We start from the raw sequence: 8,716 nt of genomic DNA, 5'->3' as shown, positions 1-8,716 counted from the left end.
TTCCTGCTCCTTAGAACAGTAAATCCTACTATTTAGCCAGGAAGGACCTGGGCTCCTTCCCAGACTACTTTCAGCCTCACTCACTTTGGAAAAGCACTCTCAGGAGAACTGTGCATGTTTGAACTTGGTGTTCAGAAGTTAAAAACAAAGAAAGAGCTTGCAGTGCACTGGGCTGTAGGTAACCTGCTGCCAGGAGAAACTGCTTCAGAGCATCCCTTTGGCTTTGTTAGTAGAGTGCTTTTTAAGTAATTTTGACTTGAAATTTCCAAATGAGTATTTTTGCAGGTGTATAGTGATATATGTATTCTGCTACTTATTTTAAACAAGAACTGGTCAGAAAATAGGCCTCCATTCCTATGGTTAATTTCTTATTTTGTTTTTATTTTTTATGTATATTTTTCTCCCAATTTGGGGACAAATATTTTAAAAGTACTTTTAAAAGTTCAGTCTTTTGCTGAAGGGGAAGTCTGTGGGGTGTCATTTCAAAAACCCAAATAGATGAAAATGTTTTTGAAACCAAATATACTTCCAAACTCTCTAGAAGTCCAGATTAATGAAAAACTTGTCTAACAGCTGTCCTGGTTTGAGCTAAATAGAACTAATTTTCTATTTTGTGATTTTACTTTTCAGCTCAGTCTCTTTTAAATGACTGAACTTGCTGAAAACTGGCAGCATGTTTTCCCAAACAGCGCTGCTAGAAGATATGCTCAAGGTCAGTTGTCTCATCCTGGGTGCTGTGTCTGCGCCTACGGGGGGAGAAGCAGACCCAAAACTGACCAACGAGGTATTCCATCCCACATACGTCATACTCGGTATAAAACCGAGAGATCACGAGGGTCTCCGCTGTTTTTTTTGTTTTTCCACCCTTTTGCCTTGTTTTCCACCGTTCCTTCCATCTCGACCCTTCCGTCCGTCTCGATCCTGCAGAGGCCGAGGCCTGAGCAGAATCCTACTCGTTCGTCTGCCGCGGGGATCCTGATTTGCGTGTCCTGCATCCTGCTCCCACCTGCTGCTGAGTTTGGTCTGGGACTTTTCCAGTGCCCAGCTCTGCAGAGCCTCTGGTGACGTATTCGTCATTGGGGGGAAGGGTGGGGGGAGGATTTTATATTGGTTTTGTATATATATTTGTACTTATTTGTATATATTTCATTATTTTCATATTGACAATATTATTCTGTAGTATTAGTATTATTGTTTCATTAAATCTGTTAGTTTATTTTCCAACCCGTAAAGTCTCTCTCCCTTATTCTCTTTTCTCTTCCCTTCTGGGGAGGGGAGAGGGGTTAACAGAGAGCGTCTGTCCAGGATTTAGTGGCCGGCCCAGCCCTAAACCACGACAACAGCGTGTCCCGGAAAAAAAAATAGAAAAAAGGTTGCTGGGAGCTTGGACATGGGACAGATTTCTTCTAAAGTACTTTCAAATTTCTAAAAGCATACTCTTGTCTTTTAGAGCCTGCACTTTCTGAAGAAAAACATTGGAAATGTTCCTTCCAATCACCTCTATTTACCACATAAAGCAATATGTAACGAGTGACTACGGCTTCTTTTAAAATAGCTTTATTTATTTTAAAATTAAAATATTTCCTGATATTTACTCTCGGTTTTTACCAGGAATTAGATTTGAAGAGATGTTCTCTGGTGACAGTATTTTTTGTACAAAAGGGACTGTCCAGTATTATCTATTTATTTATATCTCCTGCCAAGGGAAACATATATTAGGTATTCTGGACAAGATAATTCTCTGAGCTGGCAGAAGCCTCTGCATGTGCTGAATATGGCTAAAAGGTCACCAAATTCAAGAGAATGTAAAACCTGTAACTTTTCAGACCTCTTCTTTGAACATCTCAGAAGATGCTGCGGGAAGTCTGTGAGAATTTTTGATTTTTGAGCTGAAAATTGTGCAGTCTCACATGAGGCTTTTAGACTGCAGGAAATGAAAGTCCCAGTGCTACCTAGAAAACAAACAAAAGGACTCCCCTTTGATAGATTGCCTTTCTTTACCAATTTTGCTTTTTTAAAAAGATTTTTGAAATTGTGTGTGTGTGTGTTTTCCTTTTAGAACTGCTCTTTTAGTGAGCAGTCTTCTGCAAAAGAAGAGCAAAAGTCTTCTTTTGCTTTGACATTTCTGAATTAAGTGTAGATTTCTTCTCTGGTCACCTTCCTCCTTGGACATGCATGTGCAATGCTTGCTTCTCTTTAATCATGATGACCAGAATTAAAACATGACTTTTAATATGTCTAATAGCAGGTAGCTACCTGTTTCTGATTATATTCTGTGTACAAATACAATGCTGGGCATAGGTCAAGAGATTAAAATCTCAGGTGCAGATTTCTTCAGCAGCTTCTTTGCAAAGTGTACCGAAAAGTTTGATTACAAAAATGGGTGATTTTTTATCACTAGGACAATCTCCTGTGCTCAGCCATGTGATGATTTTATATTTGTCCTGTCAATTTTCTAACTTCAGAATTATTCTTACTTCCCTCATGTACTCATTTCTTTTGGTGTTATTATTATGTGTAAGTTTAAATTCCAAATGATAACATGGCACATCTATACGTGTGTTCATAAGTTACACAAACTGGTGCTAAAAAAGCTGTTGCTGAATTGGCTTTTAATAACTACCCAAGTGTCATTGAAGCAGATAATCAAGATACTTTAGACCTCTGTAATAAAATGAATGTGACACAAGCAAAGCGTGCCATATGCTATGCTCTTGGTTTGTTTTCACAGCATTTTGACCATACTGGCATTCTGAAATGTTTGACTGCCAAGACCCAGTGATAATTGCTGAAATATTTAATTCTCAATTGCCCAGTGAATATTGACTGATGTGTATTTTCATTGACGGTGTCCTCAGCATGCTGTAAAGAGTTAAACTGCAGGATGCTGTGCCTGAAGCTATTACTGGAAGCATTGCATTCTGAGCACCTGCCTGTTTATGAGCAGCGTGATGCAGAAGCCACGCTGGAAGGACCTTTGTTTATTGCTTATTACCATGATGCTGTTCTTACAGATTACAGTTGATTTCTGCATTAACACAGGCTGGCTCTGCCACTCTGCAACTAATCACTTTATCAACAAGACACTAAGTAAATACTTCTGTGGTAAATAAGATGTTTAGGGCCTAAGTTTGTAATCTAAATTCAGACACCAGCCTCCATACCACAATATACAGAATGGATTCTTTGTTTTCCTGTTCAGTATTTAACTTATGCTTGGTTCAGACACAGCTACTGTCAGCTGGAAGAATTAATTACTTAACTATTTTTACAATCATTTGATGTCAGAGTTGCAAGCAAAAGCATGAACCGTTTTACAAATAACCTTTACATCAGCATAACAAATGGATGTCACATAGAATAATTAAATCATGCCATACTGCTCTGTACAAGTAAAAAAGGTTTTAAGAACTGTGCAGAAGAAAAAGGGGACAGCATAGCTTTGGCAAAAGCAAGAAGAGTCCAGAGCCAACTTACTCAAAGAATGACCCAGACAGGAGATGTGATTCAGCCAAGGATTCAGGTTCAGCTCTCTGTGACCCAGAGTCCAGTTTGGTGCATCCCATCTGTGGCTTAGAGCTTGGAGAAGATTGGTTTTGAGCTGTGAGACAACACCTGAGCTATAGCCATATAAGACAGGAAAACTAGTAACACAAAGTGTAATTATTGAGGTGATAGTGGCTAGGAACGGAAGGAGACAAAATAGCAAGAAAAAAAATGGAGAATTGGAAGACAGTGGTGAGCTTATTAATGCTTAACTTAGTTTTATGTTAGTCCCAGCTATTTATCCTTTGTGTTTTGTGTTAGCCAATAAATAATCGCTGAGTACTCTTGAGCCATGTTTTACTGCTCGTAAAATCTCTCTGTGAATGAAGAAATATGACCAAACCCATAGAGTGAGAGTTATTGAGGTTCTCTCTATAATCTGCTGTACGTATATGAGACAGACTTGTCCATCCAAGTGGCTGGATGAAGTAGAAAGCTGCACGGGTTCTGCCTTGTGATCCCCTGAGAGAGAAAAACAGACTTCTCTTTTACAGCATGAGCAGATGTCTGTAGACATACGTATTTGCCCTTTGCAAACAGATGCCAGCTTAGAAATATACCATGCTTCTCCATAAAATAACCTGTGGGTTTAAGATCCTGGGATCCTACTTTTCTGCAGAATTACAGGCACATTTTATAAATGTTTTCTATATTTTTGCAGATGAACCAAGTTCACATTGCATGTGTTTGGCACCATGCTACTAATCTGCATATATTTTGTCAGTCTGCTTATCAGATATGTGATTGTATTTCTATTTCAGGACTGGCATAGATAATCTAGTAATAATTAATTTTGTATGCATCTTCATTTCAGGTTATTAGAACTGACACATCCATAATTTCTACAGTTCTGCCTTAGGACCTGTTTTCATTTGAGTATCCCTCCTTTGTCCATTTTTCTATGAATGTATCTCAAGTAATTTACTATGTTATGCTTATAGTATATAGCCATCAAGTACAGATAATTTACTTATGTAATATATTATAGATTCTCTATGTTTTAGTCAATATCTGTGAAAAGTAGACCAATGAATTTATATGAACATAAACACAAAGATGTTTTTTAATACCATGAAGAGGAATTGTATTTATTAATATCAAGAGGCGCATCTAGAACAGGTTACAAACAAAACATTTTTTCTTAAGCATATGAGACACGCCATACTACAACAGCCCAGTGACTCCAGTTAGCCCATTATGCTCTGAGAGGCAATAGGAGATGTTATTCATGAAGACCACATGAGCCTGGCCATTTTCTGCAGTCTTTTACCTGTGTATTTCTGCAGCATGCAGAAATGCATTAGGAGTGTTAGAGGGTACATTTCTGCCTGTTCTTTTTTGCGCCTCTCTAAGGATTCATGACTTTGTCTAATCCCTTTTTGAACCTATTGACACCCTCTGCCTTTATGAGCTTCTTTGGTAGCAAATTCCAGAAGTCCACTGTCTGCTGTGTAAGCAAGTATTTCCTTTTATCTTGATTCAAACCTATCTCCTACTGGTTTCACAGAGCATGCCTTAGTTTTAGTGCTGTGGGCGTTGATGAACAGTTCTCTGTTGACCTTTTCTGCTACCTTCATGATAGGATAAACCCCAACCACATTCCTCTCAGCCTTCTCTGGAAACTGAGGACTCCCAAGTTTTTGTGTCTTCTCAAGAGATGGCTGTTTCGTTCTCCTCATCATTTTAGTTGCCTTTCTCTATACCCTTTCTAACTTGACTATGCCCTTGTGAGATATGGCTACCTGAACTACACAAATTCCTCAAGATTTGGGTGCACAGTATTTTTGTATGGTCACAAAATGACACCTTCTGTTTTGTTTTTTGATTGCCACTAAATATTCAGCTAATCATTTCAAACAACTGTCAACAATAACACCAGGATCTTTTTTTTGAGTTGTGACTCAAATGTAACTCTTCTTTAAGAAGCGCTTTGCGGCTAATCACAGCTTTCAATCATTGTCATTCTTTAGTAGAATGAGCTGTGTGGTTACTCAGGTTCTGTGAATTATTGAAGGAACTGGCTCTAGAACTGATTTTGAACTACTTTTATTGAAAATATTGATCACTTGATACAGGGAATAAATTATTCCAGTACAAATGTTACTGGAAAGAAAAGTAATAATAACATTTCAAAATTTAATTGACAGATAGGAGTTTAAATACTGAAAATTTATGCATTCTAAGTTGTTACAAAACATATACAGGAGGCCAGGCTCTTAGGGATAAACATTGCCTGAACTTCAGGATAGTGGTGTGCAAAGTGAAGGTCACATTGCACCTCCAGGTGGGATAAACACAGGCTCAGGAGTAACAGCAGAACTGCCTTGAAGACAAGCCTGTCCTACTACTAAGATGAAACTGCATTAAAAGTAGAGGAGGTAGGTCATATCCTATGTTGGCAATCAGATCTAACTTTAACCTTATTTTGTTACTCTGTGGTTATCTAAACCAGTCTAACGTTACAGCTTGTAGTCAGTTCTGCCAGAGGTGAGAAGTCCCCCATTTCTACAGTTCTTGCTTACAGCCACTTCCTTTGTTTATCTTTAACATTGCCTTGTGGCCTAACTTGGATAGAAATTTAATATCTAATGTGTAATTTGGCCTACTAAAAGTTCTATTACTGTTATTACTTCCCCTGCTGCTTTCTCTGAGAATGCCTTCCTCTTGTTCTCTGGATCAGGTACAGACCTTTCTGTGTTTATCTGGTACTTAGCATAACAGGGGTCTCAGTCCCGTGCTTTTAGATACTATTTAGGTTTTACACCAGGTGTAAAACAGACTGTGAAGAAGAGAGAAAAGAGGGAAAGTTTCAACCTAAAGGTTGAACAGGAGGTTACACAGGAGGTTCAACCTAAACATAAGGAAAAACTTCTTGACTGTGAGAGTGACAGAGCACTGGAACAGGCTGCCCAGAAGAGGCTGTAGACTCTCTTTCTCTGGAGACATTCCAATCCACCTGGATGTGCTTCTGTGTGATCTTCTCTGGGTGATCCTGCTCTGGCACTGGGGTAGGACTAGGTGATCTTCAGAGTTCCCTTCCAACCCCTTCTATTCTGTGAATCTGTGAGAGGTAGCACAGAACGCACCACTGGCAAATAGCATCAGATATGAGTGGAGAAGTTGCTGGGAAGGATCAGATGAGATTTCATCTTGCTTTCAAGAAAAATCTTCTAACCAAATATAGACTAGGTTGCCCCGACATCTGCCCTGAGATATATGGACAGATTGATAACAAAAATCTACTAGCAACATACTGGTTGAAGTGAATGATGCAGCCAGTTGCAATACACTGATTATCAACAGAGAGGCTGATATAAAACTGAAGGAAGGGTGAGGAATTTAATTTCATATACTTAAAGTATATGACCTTTTGACCTAGATTAGATAAAGAGAAAAGCTTCCACATATAGAGTTAAACATGAAGGAGATTTGTTTAAGTTAAGGGACAATATTGGCACATGATAAAATGTTTATGTTGATAATAAATGCATGTAAACTGAAAACCTCATCTGAAGACCAAGTTCTGGAATAATGTCCTAAATAGACTCCTGAGTGTGAAAAACCTAAAGGGTTTTAAAACTGAGTTTGAAACATTTTTTGAAAGTTATCTAGAAGATCCTTGGAGAAAAAAATTAAGTTCTTATATACTGCATGTGTTACTACCTCCAAAAGGACAAGCAAAAGAGACTTTATATTTGTGTAACAGCATACAAACATTATATTGATCTTGTGTGTTGGCTTCTGCTGCTTGACTTTGGAGCAGGACACAAGGCTCTTCCTCCCTCTTTCCTAATCCTTCCCTCTCTTTCCTAATCCTTGGCTTGCAGAACAAAATCTCTCAATGTGTTTCTATTGACATTAAAACTGCCAAGGTGTGCTTGTGGTGCATACTGCTTATGATCTCAGCATTAATTAATTGCCAGAATTGCAGCCAACAGAGAACTTTTCCCCAAGTCAGTTTTGCAGTGACAACAGGTTTTTCCCCAGGGACATCTGGGAGTTTTCTTCAACAAATTCCTTCTTGTTGCAGATAACTCTGTCATTGACAACTCCCTTAGTCTGTCCTGTTCTCGTTCTGTGACACATAATTGCTATGGCTCTTGACCTCTCATTAAAATTCTTAAGCCCAGTGATGTGGAAGCATGATGTGTCACTGCAAGTGGAGTAGATGCCCTGTGGGCTTCTTCAGTAGCCATCTGCCTGTACTAGAGATTTCTGGAGGCTGGATTTGCCCCCATTATTCTTTTCAGCTCTGTGTTCTTATATTACAAATGGGAGTTGGGTAGCTTGTTCCTGTTAGGGTTTTTCTTCACACTGAAGGCTTGTTTATTTTTCTGGAAAGAATAAATTTCATCTCTGCTGAACACAGTGGAAATGAAACAAAAAGACAATACTTATCCCACCTAATTTTACATTTGCAGATTTGTTTGACCCAGCTTTTCATGATTAAACAGACTGAGGAAACTTAACCATTGGGAGGCTTTGAGAAAAAGATGTTGCAACAAATCAAGTTTGATTTCAACATACAGACTACCTATAGGAGGTCTTGCTTTTCTCGAGAAGGATGTCATCTGGTGAAACAACTGTGGCTGATCACTGACTCATCTCCTGCTTGAATTAGCTACCGGAATCCAAAAGGCTGTGACCTACTATTCTGAATCTCTCAAAAAACATGGGCAATCAAAAGGGAGATATTTGAAAACAGAATTAGGAGAAGAGTAGTTAACTCAGCGGGTAGCCAGAAACAGATACGTTTTAAAAGGATGTTGAATGGAATGGCATGTTGTAAGGAGTGAGAAGAGAGGTGAAGTTACAGTGTGTTACTGTTGTATATATTTGATACCTGTAGTTTTTAAACTCTTCAATACAGATAAAATTCTGCTGGCTTTTCGATAAGATTTATGTGGTGTGGCTAAAATTCAGAGTTTGAATACAGAATGTTATAGCGCTAAGGTTTGGAGCTGTCAAAGAGATCTCCACTCTAGCTGCAAAATTTTTATCTTGCCTGAATAAGACTCAATGGGATAAAAGCATTCCATCAGAGACATTAATCCTCTTGCTCGGGTAAAGAAAATCACTACTGTACTTCAGGGTCTTTGTTCTCCCTGGCAAGGGTGACCACAGGTCCCCTGTGGACAGATGTTGGACTTTGAAGCAATTCTGAGGAATC

The sequence above is a fragment of the Mesitornis unicolor genome, unplaced genomic scaffold, assembly GCF_000695765.1.
Source record: "Mesitornis unicolor isolate BGI_N332 unplaced genomic scaffold, ASM69576v1 scaffold18284, whole genome shotgun sequence".
Lineage (NCBI taxonomy): Eukaryota > Metazoa > Chordata > Aves > Mesitornithiformes > Mesitornithidae > Mesitornis > Mesitornis unicolor.
The sequence above is the reverse complement of the archived record's forward strand: the minus strand, read 5'-3'. Positions refer to the sequence as shown.